Consider the following 17,024-nt stretch of genomic DNA (forward strand, 5'->3'; position numbering starts at 1 on the left):
TATTTATCTTTATTAACCATTGTAGATAAGAACAGTGATTTTGATTTTACTGTAACTTATTTATCTTTATTATCCATTGTAGATATGAACAGTGATGGTGGATTTACTGTAACTTATTAATTTTTTTATCCATTGTAGATAAGAGGGATTAAAGTGAAAACCGAGTCATGACACAGGCTTATCCATAGGATGTAAACAATTAGAAACTACTTATCGCTATTTGTCAGCAACTACTGAACATATATGACGTTCCTTTAAAATTTTGACATCAGAAGAAAAAATTTGTTAAAACAATGTTGGACTCCACAAAACAAAGGTGATTGTTTTATGATGTCAATAGTTTAAGTGGCACAACATCTTGTAAAGAATTGTTAAAGATGAGGTCTATAAAAAAAAGTAACTGCTTATGTTACCATTTAAACACATGGATCTTAGAAAAGGATTCTTTTAATTTTACATTTAAACACATGGATCTTCGAAACGGATTATGTTAATTGAACATTTAAACACATGGATCTTAGAAACGGATTATGTTAATTGAACATTTAAACACATGGTTCTTAGAAACGGATTATGTTAATTGAACATTTAAACACATGGATCTTAGAAACGGATTATGTTTAGTGAACTTTTAGTGCTGTAACTCTGGTTCGTTAAGAACAGCCACACCAACAACAAAACTCTCAGTGTTCTTTATGTCACATGACTGTCACATGACAATATCTTTACAAAGGGGTAATTATTTAGAACTTGTGTTTATTATAAGGATTTTATTTAAGTTATTGGCGACAGGAGCGTCTTAGATAAAATGCAATATGTGGTCATATGAATTCATGCGTCTATTAAAAACGAGAAAATTAGAAATGTGTTATATAACAAATTTGTAATTTTGTGTGTATAATTATTTATTTATTGACTTTTAGAAAGAGCATTTAGAAATTTATTCAATATCAAGTTCTTATTGATATATACTGTTTACGAAACATGTGTTAATATGAGTGCAAATTTGACCAATATGACAATGTGAGCATTTGTATATATTGTAATGAGTGACATCAGGAATCAAATGATTTACATAATGGATATCTGTAAAGACTTGCCGATCAGTGCCAGGAAATGTCAATTTGTTTTGAAAGTTTCTAAGCTATTGGTTATCTTGAGAACTATTACAAATAGGGAGAAATGTGAAAAATGTCCAGAACGATAAGATTAACGAATATAAGTCTCATACAGGAGTTATTGACGTTGAATGATTCTTTTTACCCTTTTCTGGTTTTTTTTTGTGAAATATAAAGTAGATAGAATGTTTCAATAGCAAAACTGATAAGGAAAATAAGGTCTACAAACAAGACAACATGGATGAAATTGTCAGTTGACCTCTCTATAGTGATATTACCTGTAAGAGATGTTTTTAACTCATTTTATTTTTTTTGCTTTTTTTTTTTTTTTTTTGCATACAGTAAAATAGATAATTTTTGCAAGACAAATTGACAAAGCAATCATATTCAGCTAAAAATATCTACAATTAAGGCAATATTGAGGAAAGTCGCTCTCAAAATATACCTGTGACGTACATCTTTTGTTTAAACTCTCCATTATTTTTCAGGAATGGAGACTTATTTTCTATTGTTCATCTTCATTCATCCGGACGTTTTACCCTTTGGATATTTCCATGGGCACTTTTCTTAAAAAGTGTTCACCCATGAAATAATTCAAAAGGACGTAACCGATATTGAATGAAAATGAAAACTAAGTAAAACGGCTGATACTGGTTTTTTTAGGTGGGATTGTAGTAATACAATAATGAACATTTAATATCTTATTATTAACAAACATCTTCTATTTACGAGTCGTAATTCCATCGTAAAAACTAGAGTATCGAATTCACTAAAACCAAACAAAATATCCGCAGTTTGTTTTTCCGATGCAAATCTTGGCAAATTTCTGTCACAGATAGTATCCAACCGGGTTAAAACGAATATTATCCATTGCATGCCATTCCTCTTCTGTTCATCTACAAAATATTAACTGTGTTAACTCAGTTGAATTATTTTGTAATATTGAACACATTAACATTTTTCAATAATGAAAATTAGAAAACAATTCTATTTCCACTGATTTCCTTTTAATTTTATCGTTTAAAATTCCATCTTCTTGAAATTAAAAATGTTGAAATTGTTTGCTGCATTTTAATATATACATTAAAAACAGAAGAGTTACCTCTGAAAGTTTCTACAATAATATTGTGGTTTAATGGAATAAATTTTTCAAGAAACTGAAATGTTCAAAATGGCGTATTCGTTACATTATTTAAATGTTATATATAATTGAATATAGAACCAATGATTATAGAATTTGAGAGGGTATGGATATCATATTTGTTTTCGTTCATTATTTTGTGCATAAATCAGACTGTTAGTTTTGTCGCTTGAATTGTTTTACATTATCATTTCGAGGCATTTTATAGCTGACTATGCGGTTTGGGTTTTGCTCATTGTTGTAGGCCATACGGTGACCTATAGTTGTTAACTTTTATGTTATTTGGTCTCTAGTGGAGAATTGTCTTATCGGCAATCATACCACATCTTCTTATTTTTATATATTCTATTAAATATTGGGCGCGGTTTTTATTGAATTATTGAATTTTCGACAGTAACGCGTAATATAATCAAATTCTTTCACTGCTGTTGTTATATGTCCAGTGGAAAATATTACAGATATATCGGCATTGCAAATGACGTAGATTTTTACTTTAGTTAAAAACATACAAAACGGAATCCAGAAATTTTTTAATCATGTGGATTTTTTTTTAAATTTTTTTATTCCTATCTGATAACAGGGAAGAATGAAAAATATTTTAATTTTGTTTGGAGTGCTTTTTAAGGTTCACCTATACACTTTAACAGAAATGGCTGTGTTTACATCTTGAAATGTTTTCTGAATGCAGACAAAACTGTGTACTTCTTATAGTTTTAAATCTTGGCAGCACCAAGATATATACAAGTTGTATACATTTTGTGTTTTAAGAAGAAAAAAACTTGTGTGGACTTTGCTAAACATTTTCTTCCTTTGCCACAGGTGGTGTAAAAATTAACAAAGTCATGTGAAATCTTTGAGATGGTCCCCCTCAGGTAATGATTGAATTGTAACATTGATTGATATGGACAATAGAGGGACAATGGAAATCTACTCACAACAAAGGTGATTTAAATAGTGTAAATGAGTGGACTGTATCAAAGAAAACTCAGGTGTTTGTTTATTTCACCATCATCTGTGGCAAGGAAAGAAAATGTTCATCAAAATCCGTAAAGTGTTTTAACTTTTTAGAACATAAATTGGATGTAACAATAATTTATCTAGGTGCTGCCAGGCATTAAAACTTTTAAAATTACACAGTTTTGTCTGTACTCAGAGAAAATTTCATGGTGTTAACACAGCCTTTTTTGTAAAAGTGTATAGATGATCTAAAGACTCATCTAAAAATTGAATAAAATTTGTGTTCGTTGTAATGAGCAAAGAGAAAGAACAATGTTGGGTTAAGCCTGAAACACTGTTTTCTTGTTTAATTTTATTACTTCTTAGACTAATAGAATGATTTCAAATATAGAATCACATTTTGTTTCCGAAATGACTTATAATCGAGTACATCCTTATTAGTAAAATAACATAGACTTAAGTGCTACATACCTGTTAACTTTTTCTTGTTGTACCATTTCATTTTTCTCAGACGAGTCTTCATCCAATATAGTATTTATCAAACAAAAAACACACATAATCCATTAACATATATGAAATATTAACTTTTCTCCATCCCGAAACACAAATAAATACCCTTTCAATCCCATTAGAAGAAGTGCGTGCGTATCCAATGACTTAACACATCAATCTGGATGAACTTAATTCAAGATCTTTTTATAGTTATTACATCCCAGCTCCTTTGTTCTAACAGGGGTGATCTGAGCCGGATCACCTCTACCAGATCACCCTAGCTTGAGTTTCTTTGTTTTGCATGCTTTCCTTTGTTCCATAACATTTTGGCGGGAATGTCAAAACCACAATGAAACTTAAAATTATTCATACGGAAAAGATTAACTATCAGAATTTTTAAAGAAAACATCCAGTGTCGATGCTGGGATACGAACTCAAGACCTTTAGCATATAGACCAACGATTCATTCCCCTACACCAGGACGACTGGATTCAAACTCCCCGTTAATTTCAGATATTTAAACATTGTGTCTGGGGCTCATAAAGGGTATATACTATATAGTAATATATAAAATATATTGTAATGATTGTGTGGCGTTCTAAACTAAATTCTATGAGGCGTAAATGGTTTTTTATCTAATCTTGAACAGCTGGGATGTAAAATAGTTATCCCATTCGGACTTGGTGTGTCAGTGTAAGATCACCCTCTGGCCTCCGGCCATCGGGAGATCTTACACTGACACACCGCGTCCTCATGGGATAACTATTACTTATTCTACTGTTCTTGAATACTTCGTTAAGTGAGTAGATGGTCAGTTTGATCTTAAATTTTGCCTTCTGATTATTGGGTACAACACGGGGTAAATGAAAAGAAAACCAGTAAAAAATGAAATAAAATTCTTTAAAACTTTATACTCTCAAGGAGATTTATTTTTAATATTTAAGGTGTAATTAAGTTAGCGAAAGTTCAAATAACTGTCCATTCCTGGGAAATAATTATATGGAGTATGCTTGGATATATTAGTGACATTGGTGAATGAATGTAAGAAACCTTACAATTTTGAAAATTTCTGGATTTGTCATTCTAACAGTTATGGAACGTCAACGGTCACATTAAAGGACCTCTTAAAGGCAATTATTGATATCGCGCACACTAGGTTTAGTTGATTGAATCAATTTACTATACACTTTACGCTGTAGTTGTGATTGGTGAAAAAAAAACGTTCGACTTTGAAATTTTTCTGGTTTGAGGTTTCAGAGTTATGGGACTTGTAACAGTCATATTTAAGGCAATATTTATACACCGAAGTATATCGTCGTGCTAGTTTTTCTATAGCGCCATTTTACCTTCTCCAGATTAGATCCCTTATAAATATTTCCAATATGCACAAGACGGGTGTACCATGCGCTCTTGGAGCACATGTGTATCATTCATCATGTTTAAGGATTAGAAAATTTTCGTGTGCCGATGGTTTTATAGATATATGGTAATGTCTTAGCAGTAGAATAAATACATTTGCCTGTCCGCTATAGATTTATGCCTCAACTGGAGTACCATGACGGGTGCCACTAGAGGAGCAAAAACGCTGACCCTTTCGGAGCATCTTAGTTTATAACCATTTTTTAGCTGGGTTTTATTGCTCACATTGTTTTCTGTGAGCGATTTAAGGACTTGTGTGTTGGTTTTGTTTGGCCATGTTGCCAGTCTTTCTTGTACTTTTGGATTTTAATAGCCTCCTTGGAGTCTTCGAACTTCTTAATTCACAGATCAAGAATCAGAGGGTGTTGAACTCTAGTCAATATTTCTTTATTCTTTATCTGAACAACTGCTATAGTTTTTAAACTAGAACATTTTTATTTGGCGAATGTGTTTATATATATAGCATGTTTTCATATTTTAAGAATGATTTGGTTTACACATTTCAGACTTAAAAAACTGAGCCAAACATGTATAATAAGACTCTGCCTCAACTTTATCAATTTTTATACGCCCGTTGTTTACGGGACGTATTATGGTATACCGTTGTCCTTCTGTCCGTCCGTCTTTCCGTCGTCAACATGTCTGACATTAACTCAAAAATGCTTTAACTAATTTGCATAAAACTTTATTGAATTGTTTATACCTATTGACGTGAGCTCCCTTTCGTTTTTTATAAAATTTAGATTTAACGTTTCCGAGTTATGGGGTTTTATTCATTAAAAAAAGGCGGATTTTCCCGTTTTCGGACAATAAGTCAAGAATGCTTTCACCAACTTACAAGAAATTGTGGTGAATTGTTTATATTTATTGACATGAGCTCCTTTTCGATTTTTATAAATTTAAGATTTTAAGTTTCCGAGTTACAGGGTTTTTATCATTACAAAAAGGGGGATTTTCCAGTTTTCGGACAAAAACTCAAAAATGCTTTCAGCAATTCTTATGAAACTTTGGTGAATTGTTTGTATGTATTGATGTAAGCTCCCTTAAGAATGTTATAAATTTTACATTTTACATTTCTGAGTTATGGGGTTTTATTCATTAAGAAAAAGGGTGATTTTCCTGTTTTCGGGCAATAACTCAAAAATGCTGTCACCAATTCTCATGAAACTTTGGTGAATTGTTTATATCTATTGATGTAAGCTCCCTTTTTATTTTCAAATTTTTAAATTTCTAATATGACATTGAGAATAAATTGAACTTTATTTGTTTATAGTCTGACAACAGATTTACTAAGTACTGCACAACAGCAAGAAATCTTTAATTGAATATAAATGCAATTCATATAACCAATTTCAAGTTCTTTGACTACATTTATTCAGAAACCTACAATATGTCAAATATTGAATTACAATCCAAATTCAGACCTGAATCAAGCTTGAATATTGTGTCCATTTTTGCCCCAACTGTTCAGGGTTGGACCTCTGCGGGCGTATCTAGCTGCGCTCAGCGAAGCAGTTTATTGTAATACATCAGGAAACCTGAAGGGATATTGTTTTTTGAACAGATACCGTAATTCAAAATAACTTTTTATATTCCAAAAGCAAAGAATAAGAATTCAAATGTTTGAAGCATTTTATTACCATTTCAAAGCACACAAATACCCCAAAACAATCCCATCACAGCATTCTGCAATTCTTGAATTTGATTTGAAGCATTGAATGAATTCTTCATATTGCACCAAGGTATGATAGTCATTCGCCCTATCACTGTAACATCATAATTTCGATAGAGGGATACTGCCAGAACGGCAATTGAATACTGATAAAATCAACAATGGTTATTTTTACAGACGTACAGATTCGAAAGAGTAACCGACGACATAATGACTCAGTAGCAAGGTTCTTTTTTTGGTGAATACAAACGAAGTAAGAATGGAATCTTGGGAGAAATTGGAAAAAGAAGGTCCCATGACACGTAATGATCACACTCGCGACCTGATGATTCTCTTGAATGAATCTTGGCGTGGATGTAAACATATGGAAGTGATTGATTGTCCGTTTACACACGTACGAGGACCGCTGGAGACACGGTAATCGTACCAACAATCAAGACGACGAGGGCATAGTGATCAGGGTAAAATCTAAGTGACAAAAACCTTTAAATGACTTCGAAGAATTGCGAAGGAAGAAGGCTTGAGTGCGAACAAGTGGATATTGTTTCTGACAACACTTAATTTAACAGCCTTACTGCCGGGGGAAGAGCTGTCACGACTCTTTACATTTTCTAGTACCACATTGAAATTTTTATCAAAATAGCTCTTCGTCTCCTGTTGCTCTTGCTCTGATGTGCTTGTGCTTTTCATGTTGGTTTTACATGAAGAATTGTCTGTAACGATCTATATTACTATGCTGTGTTTTGTGTATTGTTGTTTGTTGTTAGTCTTTTGTTTTTAGCCATGGCGTTATCAGTTTATTTTTGACTTATGAACTTGAATGTCCCTCTGGTATCTTTCGCCTCTCTTTTACTAGTATCTTGTTTCAAGATGTCATTGTTTATTTATTTGTACTTTTTGAGACATGGTTTGTCTCTTACTCTATCCCTTTTTCCATTAATGATATTTTGCTACTAAGTCGATACGTCGTCGGCTATACCTTACGATAGTTGCATACTAGTAAACCAAATAAAGTTAAACTGTTAGTTATAGTATCTGAGAAATGGACCTTTTATAGCTGACTATGCGGTATGCGCTTAGCTCATTGTTGAAGGCCGTTCTGTGACATATATTTGTTAATTTCTGTGTCAATTGGTCTCTTCTTGGCAATCATACCACATCTTCTTATTTTCATACTAGCCAAATATAGTAACATTACTCATAACTGAAACGTGATAAGAAAAGAGTTGCGAACGATACCAAAGGGTCATTGAAAATCGAAAGTCGAAAACAAACTGACAATGGCATGACAAAATACAAAAAATTAACGAAAATACAAACAAAAGCACACAAGACACGACATGGAAAACTAAGGACTGGAAAACACGAACCTGGCGAAAAACTGGGGGTGATCTCAGGTGCTCCGGAAGGGTTATCAGGTCCTGCTACACATGTAACACCCTTTACGATTGTATGAGCAGTCACTTAACCATGAAATTGAGGATAAGGAGAAAGGATATCTTTAGTCTACAAGACATCTGTATAAAACATATGAATAGCTCAGTTCTTCTATCAACTGTAAAATAAAACGTCGTAGAAAAAAGTTACGCCGCCGCCATCTCCAGCATAGTATATCCAGGTCTCACTTTCAGTAAAATCAACGGTACCAATTTCCCTCCACCAGATGCGCATTAAAACAATTAATCTCGCAAAAAATTAAATGACGAAAATACTGAACTCCGAGGAAAATTTAAAACGGAAAGTCTCTAATCAAATGGAAAAATCAAAAGCTCAAACACATCACACGAATGGATAACAACTGTCATATTCCTTATTTTAAATGATAGAAACCGTTAATAACTAGAATGAAACATCTTTTGTTATTCTGGTAGCTTAAATAAACCCGATCTGGCTATCCATCGGGAAAATAACCAATTTTGATAAAAATGGAATCTTTTCTCTATCCCATAATACTTTTTTATTTATTCTTGTTTAAATACATTTGATATGAACACAAAATATAACTATCAATAACTATATTGTTTTATCCTTTACACGTTCTCTTCACTAGACAAATAGATTAAATTTAACGCAATGTCAAATATTGTCATCACACTACAAACTAATTCAATTTTTTTTGGAAGGTTAAGTACTGACTATATCATATGTCATTCATTCGAAATCCTGACAAGGTATGGGCTCATACTACCTGCAGCTAACCTTTGTCCCCTTCGCATGTCAGTTTTTAATTATTCTACTTCTAAATGAATCTAAACAATTTCACACACAAGGACTTTAGTAGCATCACAACGAAATGTTAGTAGAAATCTGTTACTGTTTGGCTGGAACCTTATTACCCATGGAGGAGCCATGATGGTATTATCTATATCTGATATGGGAATAATTCGTACGAGTTGTCCTGTAGATGTCAACTGGTGAATGTTTCTTGATTTATATCCAGTGATATAAATGTTTCCGTCGCTATCAACGTCCTGAAAATACGGGTATTGTAAACGAGTATTACTATACGTAAAGCTATTTCCCTGATTGCTCTCTCTTTTAATAGAATGTCCGCTAACCCAGTAGATGTACTCATTTTTCTTGTAACAATAAACATGTTTAATTTCTGTAGTGGTTTGTTGACTTCTAACTACTGTACCATTTTCAGCGTTTAACCAAGATATTTTGTTACCATTAGCAGTAACAAATTCGTTTTCACAGAACGAAATACCCCACACAGGATTGTTTATATTTAATGTCTTAGAGATAGTCAGCGGTTTAACGTTAAGAACCAAAATCTTCTTTTCATTGGACGACACAGCGACTGTTTGATCGTTCACTTTTGCTATGTCTGTTACACAATGAGGAATAAGTAACTGTTCTTGTTGTCGTCCTTTGTAATCGTAGTACACGATCTTATTTTGAATATAATGGGTCAAAATAATATCATTGTTCAAGAATGTCCCACTAACAGCATTTATTGTAACATCGATTGTGAACACTTTTCTTATTTTTCCTGTATGGTGATTTGCTATCTTCATTCCAGGAATAGAAGGCTGGTGCTCATTAAAAATCAATCTGCCGAGAGATACGATGTCTGAAATAAAATCTTTAGGTTCAAACTTAATCGATATAGTTTTCATTTCATGTAGAAGTTTACAAATGTCATTTTCAGTTTGAGGAAGATTGTTTAGAATCTCGTCCATCTTGACCAGACATTGTATTTCTGATCCTTGAGATAGTCAAGCTTCGAGTATATTCTTCCAGTTCTCAACTGTATTCTTTAGGCTGGACAAATCTGTTGTTTCGTCATCAAGATTAATAACCTTTTCTTTTCTGCTACTGTTGGCCTCGTCCCGAAGTTTTTGCTCGAGTTCATTTAAATATTTACAAACGTTTTCTCGCAAGTTTGTGATTTCTTCTAGAACGGTTTCTATACCTTTTTCAAAGTTTTCTTTATTGGTTTTTTGGTTCTGTAGAACTTTGTCTAATGTTTTAGTTGTTTCTTTTAATTTTTTCATCAGGTTTGTTGCTTTAACGGATTCTTTTATCCCAATCAAAGCTTTATCAATAGTGACAACTTGTTCACATTTTCTGTGGTGGACAGTGGCACAAAGTGTACAACAAGGTTTTGAATGACCTTGACAGTAAACTTCTATCGTCTTGTCAGGATGTTCTTTACATGTAACATGCGCATGTAGACCGGACATTGAAGTGTCTGCATTGATATCTGTGATTGGTATTATCTTATGACTTTTCGATATTTTGTAAATTTTGTGGCCCTTTCTGCACGATTCACAGTATGCCTCCTTACAAACAGTACAGAAGGAAATAGCTTTCGGTTTGTCCTGGTCACAAGTATCACATAGCTTATCGGGTTTCTGTGATGCCCTTTTATCTATACGTGATACGATAAAATGGTTCCCGGGTAAATTATTGGCCCAAGTGTCAGACTTTTCATCATTTTGACCAATTGGCACAGATCTGCGACATACGGGACATTTGAACCCTTTTGGGTTAATCTCTTTCACGGTTGAAACAATATATGTATTAATACACGACTTACAAAACGTATGCAGACACGGCAGATACTTAGGTTCTTTGAATGTCTCCAAACAGATTGTACAAGTTAGCAAATCATCAAAATCTTCTTTCACCTTTTCTCCTTTCACCCCCGCCGGCGTCGCCATTTTGTTGTATCTTTTAAACTTCCCTGTCCAAAGATCGATCGGATATATATATATTTATGTGTAGCCTGTTTACCTTGACTTGTTTTCACGTGACTTTTATTATCAAAATACATTACTAACATTGTGTGAGGGATTTCGATGATTGCTATACCTCATTTCGCAAAATCGCACAATATGATAATACCACTGAATAAATCAAACTGGTATTTTTTAGTATTTTACGAAATGATACTCTATATCAGTGGTTTATGTGTAAATAAAAACATCAGAAGTTCAATGCCCCCCCCCCCCCCCCCCCCCCCCCCCCCTCGTAAAGTTAAATGGTCGATCCCTTCATGGCAACAGGAAAACTATGCTAAATCAGAAATTCTATCAAAAAGTTTGGTTGATTATGGTTTAGTCGTTATTACAAGAATTTAAATGTACAAATCTAAAAAATAGGCTCATTGATTTACCAAAAATAAAAACACTACTTATATTTATCTCTCATACATTTACTTTATTGAAAGTTCCAAATCGGAAAATGTAAGGCTTTGAAATATGATTACACCGTATGTATGAAAAGTTTGTAGTCTTAAAACTTTCCGAGTTTGACGAGTTTATGTTATTTTTATTCAATAAAACAGAAATGCATGAAAGGTTCAATTTGCCAGATCTTAACTTTTTTGTAATATTCTCGTTATATAGATCTTAAGTATGGCTAATAAGCCAATTTTGAATTGAAATGGCTATTTGAAAATAAACAGCTATTAAGAAATGCTGCTAAAAATATTTATCCTACTCAATTATCAATCTAATCTATTTTCTCATAGTAACCATGCAATTTGTCTAGTTATGGACCTATCATTTCTTTATGTTAAGTGCAGATTAGCCACGTGCAATAACAAAGAAAGGATATGGTATATCAATTCATGACACAAAATTAATATGCATACATAAAGCCCCAAGATCAAAGGAACAGTGCTTATTTGCTATTTTTTGTCAAAGTCGTATAAATGCGTTGAACATGGAGCAAACACCATACCTCTCAAGTTGAAGACGGAAAAACATAGGTCATCAGTAACGAGCCCAGGGAGGAAAAAGTTTAGAAAGCAAACATTTTGACATTTTGATTTATTATGATCCACTGTTTTGGAAGACAAATTAAAGTAATAAAAATGCTTTGTTTGAAGCGTTTACGACGGTTAAAACATGTCTCCTTGAAAAGATTCATGCATACTACATTGTTTAAACAGGGCCCAAATAGCTTCAACTGGATTAAAAAGTTGTGTATTTCAGAACTTATCAAGATTGGAATAAATAGCGATAAGGTGTATAGACAATAGACAATGAACATACATTGTAAATCCACGTGCCGCCCGTGTCAATAGACGTTTAAACAATTATTAGAAATGTACTGTTTTTGTTTCATTTTACCAACTTCGTCACTGAAGCTATAGAAGCTCATTATCTGAAAGATAAATAAAATATTGAGACCCTTCCATTCCTTCATACTCAACTAAAAAACAAATAATGACTTTTAATCAACAAATACTTTACAACCAAAAGAAGTAAAGTTACGTTGTGGTTCGACATACTGGCTAGCATGTTTGTCTACAAAGTAAACGGTTTTACCACTATTAATAATCATTATTACTTCCAGTCTTCAATTACTCTTACTTCAATATATCATGTGGTTAGCGGAGAAGTACCATAAACCAATTTTCATGTCATCGGTTTGACCCGGTCGGGGATCAAACACTCGACCTCTTTTGAGGCGTCAACAATCATGACAACGAGATTGATATAGCCAAGAGAGCTAAAATCAACAATAAACGAATCATATGTCATGTAGCATTTATATGTATATTATACTTGGTCCTATATTCACACGGTCAGGAATATACCAACTAGAATGTTAAATAAAGTAATATAAATTTATACTAAACAGTGGAATTGTCGGACATATTTGGCAGATATAATTTGTAATTCCCACAGCTATGTTCACCAATACACAGGTGTAGCGTGATGGACATTTAGTAAATAATTCCGTTCAAACCGGTGTTGTGGGCCGTCTTCAACTTGAGAGGTATGGTGTTTGCTCCATGTTCAACGCATTTATACGACTTTGACAAAAAATAGCAAATAAGCACTGTTCCTGTGATCTTGGGGCTTTATGTATGCATAGTAATTTTGTGTCATGAATTGATATACCATATCCTTTCTTGACCCAAACAGGAAGTTGTCTAAGTGACTTTTATTTCCGGATTGGACTAAATAGCGATAAGGTGTATTGTTTATAAAAAGTTATAAACTAGCCAATTTTTACACTGATAGACTTTTATCTTGTCTTATTCATTTCAAACTAACATGTTCTCGCTCTGAATATGCATTTTACTTGCCACTGTCAGGGTGGATCCAAGATTTTTAAATGTTTATAACAGTGAAGTAAGATTGCTGAGCGTAGCGAGTCAAAAAAGTTGCAATGTGTGTAATCATGCCCTCATAAGAGGACAACCATTTGAAATTCAGGAGGGGGAGTAAGGGTGCACGAACACCCTTTGTGTCGATACTGATTTAGGAATTTTACGTGTAGAACATTTAAAAAGAGCTGAAATAATTTTTAGAGGAATCAAAGAAAAGTAACACGAATAAGTGGCAAATCAAAATATAAGTATAAAACAAAGTTGATAAGAAATGAAGGCTGCAATGCAATACAATAAAAATGTAGCATACGGAAAATGGGCTGGGATCTCTAATAACTGAAAGTTTTTTTTCCATTTAGCGTTATTCCTGTCATTTTGGTGTCCGATATAGATATTCATAAAGGCGATATTATGTTTTTGTTTACGATTAGAGAGTCAACTTAATGTATGAATTTCAGCGAGGAGAGTTGAATGTCATTCGTGAGTTTGGTTCCTTTTTTATTGTTTTTTTAACATTATCATGAGAATAAGACGAACGGATTTTGCTGATGAGACAACTACCCACCAGGGATCAAATAATGTAGATGTAAGCAATTATCGGAGACCAAATGGCCTTCAACAATGTGCAAAACCTATACCGTCAAGAAAGCTGTAAAATGTCACAATATGACATTTAACGAAAATCACTGAATTGTTCATGATTTGGGACATGCACATACAGAATGTGGCAGGGCTAAACATGTTAGCGAGCGCTCAATCCTCCCGTAACCTTAGACAGTGGTGTAACTGCACAACATCTGAATAAAAGACTATAAAATCAGTTTCATGTATAAACTACTGTGGTTCAATAAAGTACAGAATATGTTAACTCAATTAGACCACATGATATACTTTTACATTTCTCATTGATTATTTACGTTATTTTTATTCTTTTCTATCTTGTTCACCATTGTAATATATTGTTTTACTTTATAAAACGTCACGTGTGTCTGAGCAGAAAGTTGATGAACCAGGATCATGTCAAAGAACGTCTCGTCCTTTTACTAAAAGAGTTCATCGGAAGATACCTTGTTGATAAATATTCCGAATCAACTTCACCAATCATACAGGTTAGTCTTGAATAATAGATTCTAGGTATTGACGTTGTTTATCATCTTAATTACGTGGTATAGTGTTCTTTTAATTTTTTTATAAATATTAACCTTTACTGTGTATTCAATTTTCGTTAATATTCTTTTGACATGGCTCATCATTACATCCCGCATTGTGTAATTGTGTTATGGTCCTTTTTTTGTATTCTTGGCTTTCAGTTTTGCCTATGTGCTTTGTCTATAGAGTGTTTATATGCCATTTTGTTTTTCTTTGTTTTCCTTTGTTGACATAGTTGTTTGTGTTTATAGTGATTAAGATTATAACACAATGTTGACTGTGCCCCTATTTTTGACATTTTTACCTAGAACGTCTGTTTGTCTTGCTCACACATTGTTGTCAATATCATGGAATTTTATGCGACTGCCATACAAGTTGTAGATCAGCTAGCTATCAAACCAGGTTTTATTATTATTTCATACATAAGGAAATGTCTGTACCAAGTTAAATATGACAGTTGTTTTCCATTCGTGTGATCTGTTTATGCTTTGAATTTTTACCATTTGAGAAGGAATTTTCCTTCGAGTTCGGTATTTTTATTATTTTACTTTTTGTTTGTACTATTTGTCTGTCATTTGTTACAGTGTAAACTGTCACGAGTGTTAAATAAAGTTCTAAGATATCAGAGCAACCTTATTCATTATATTTTATTCCCTCTTTCACCTGTCTTGCATCCTGATTTTTCATTGGTTTACGAACTCGTCTTTCTGTGTGTATTTTTGTATTAAGTTGTGAGTCGTTTTGTCTCCCTGCTTTGTGAAAAGGTGCGTTTTTTATCAGCTGTACCTGCAAATCATGTCCAACTCAAAACACCAAAAGCAGACCCATCCCCGATCCATGTGCAAATTAATATGAATCTAAAATCGAAATGATTTTAAGATCTCGTTGGATTTTTGTCCCCCGCGCGACGCGTTGTGGGGGACAAACAAATATCGGGCGTCAATCCTTCCGTCCGTCTGTTTGTCTGTCCGGTCTTGTTAGCTCTCTCACGTGTACAGTTCTTGCCAGATGTTTATAAAACTTTTAGGTTTATATGAGCATTGTCGCTGAAAAGTTTGAAAATCAGTGCCGATCAAATATTTTGAAAAGAGATATGCCCCTTGGAAATATTGATTATATCGGAAATTGCATTGCATTAGCTCTAAAGTCTGCATTTCTCTATTAACGATATTTATAAAAAAAATAATCAAAGAACAAACAATTTTCCTTTGAGTTATGATGGCTATTGACAGATACAATATGTACAACACGAGAAGGTCATTGGAAGTCTGTTTTTTAATCAGTTTGTTTTTGCCGTTTGAATAAAATATGTTAATGAAAATTTCTTTAACTTTTTTTTTACGTTCGGAGCGCTTTTCTGGATTTACCGTCATCGAAGCACCGATCATCCATTTAATCGTTTGATTGTAAATTTTGAGAAAATAATTTATTTCAGAATGAATTGAAATAAAAAATGTAACCAGATCTAAATAATTTAATTTTATTTCGTCCAAAACGAATGAACATTTAGTGTTGACATCCCATATGTTTAAGCCTTTGTTAACTTTCTCCTTATTCCGATGTATCTGTCCTGTTTAGACTGTGCTTACAATATTACAATTAGTTTATTTTAAACGAGGTTCCGAAACCGAATATCAGATTTCTTCTGTACAGTCCAATACATTTCAAAGAATGTTTACACGTGTAACATAGGGAAAGTTGCTCAGCCAAATAACCAAGTTCAACTACTCTTCTTTTTCATTCCATGCCAACAAACCATTTTCTGTCTGAGATTATACGTCTGCTTGTACGTTGCTTTTTTCGCTATATACTATCGGTATTCTTTTCCAAATAAATTTCCTTTTCTATTTTGCTAGCGACGTTTTTCGGTGACTATTTAAAAACGAAATGGCTTCTTTTTTATTTCATTAATTGTTGTACAATTCCCCATTATTTCACACATTATCATGCGTTTCAATAATTTGAATTTCTACTTTCAAAACAAAATTTCATTCGGGAAACGGGGTGCATCATTAATAAGAATTTATTACAAAAATAACCCAACCCAGAATAAAAAGCTCAGCTGTTATGCATAAGAACACAGATAGATAAATCTTACAAATGCTTACTTGTCAATAGAAACAGAACATTTAAAAAGTATATATTTAAATGTAAAGAATGAGAAGAAGAATGCGAGGAAGACGACGAAGCAATCAATGTCAAATAACGTATTGCATCAAATCTCACGGCACTCTGCATCTATGCAAAGTTGCTATTAAATATATTTAATAAATTATAAGGATAATTATCACATAAGTGTGATTTTTTTCTTTTTTTCACATTTTTGTTCTTTCATTTATGTATGGTTATAGTTTTGTGATTGAATATGATACGTATAGAAGGCGACGCTAAAAGGAAGGTATTTTTAATACATAATCATATATATCTTCTAATTTGAAATAAAGGATTATTTATCTTTCAGCTTTTTTATACCAGACTAAGGGAAATTGTTTTTTAATTCGT

At 33.0% G+C, this 17,024-nt stretch overlaps 1 protein-coding gene across 6 annotated transcripts in view; it reads left to right on the forward strand.

Annotated features, from left to right (window-relative positions):
• Window positions 1-17,024, forward strand: part of LOC127723104 (uncharacterized) — a 268,798-nt gene that overhangs the window by 226,780 nt on the left and 24,994 nt on the right. For 5 of the 6 annotated variants that reach the window (XM_052229550.1, XM_052229554.1, XM_052229558.1 and 2 more), the window contains one exon: window positions 317-382. The gene's annotated coding sequence lies outside the window, so the exon portion shown is untranslated. Of the gene's footprint in view, window positions 1-316; window positions 944-17,024 lie in introns of those variants that run through there. The other variant, XM_052229551.1, reaches the window with a different exon arrangement.

Source organism: Mytilus californianus, unplaced genomic scaffold, assembly GCF_021869535.1.
Source record: "Mytilus californianus isolate M0D057914Y unplaced genomic scaffold, xbMytCali1.0.p SCAF_13, whole genome shotgun sequence".
Classification (NCBI taxonomy): Eukaryota; Metazoa; Mollusca; class Bivalvia; order Mytilida; family Mytilidae; genus Mytilus; species Mytilus californianus.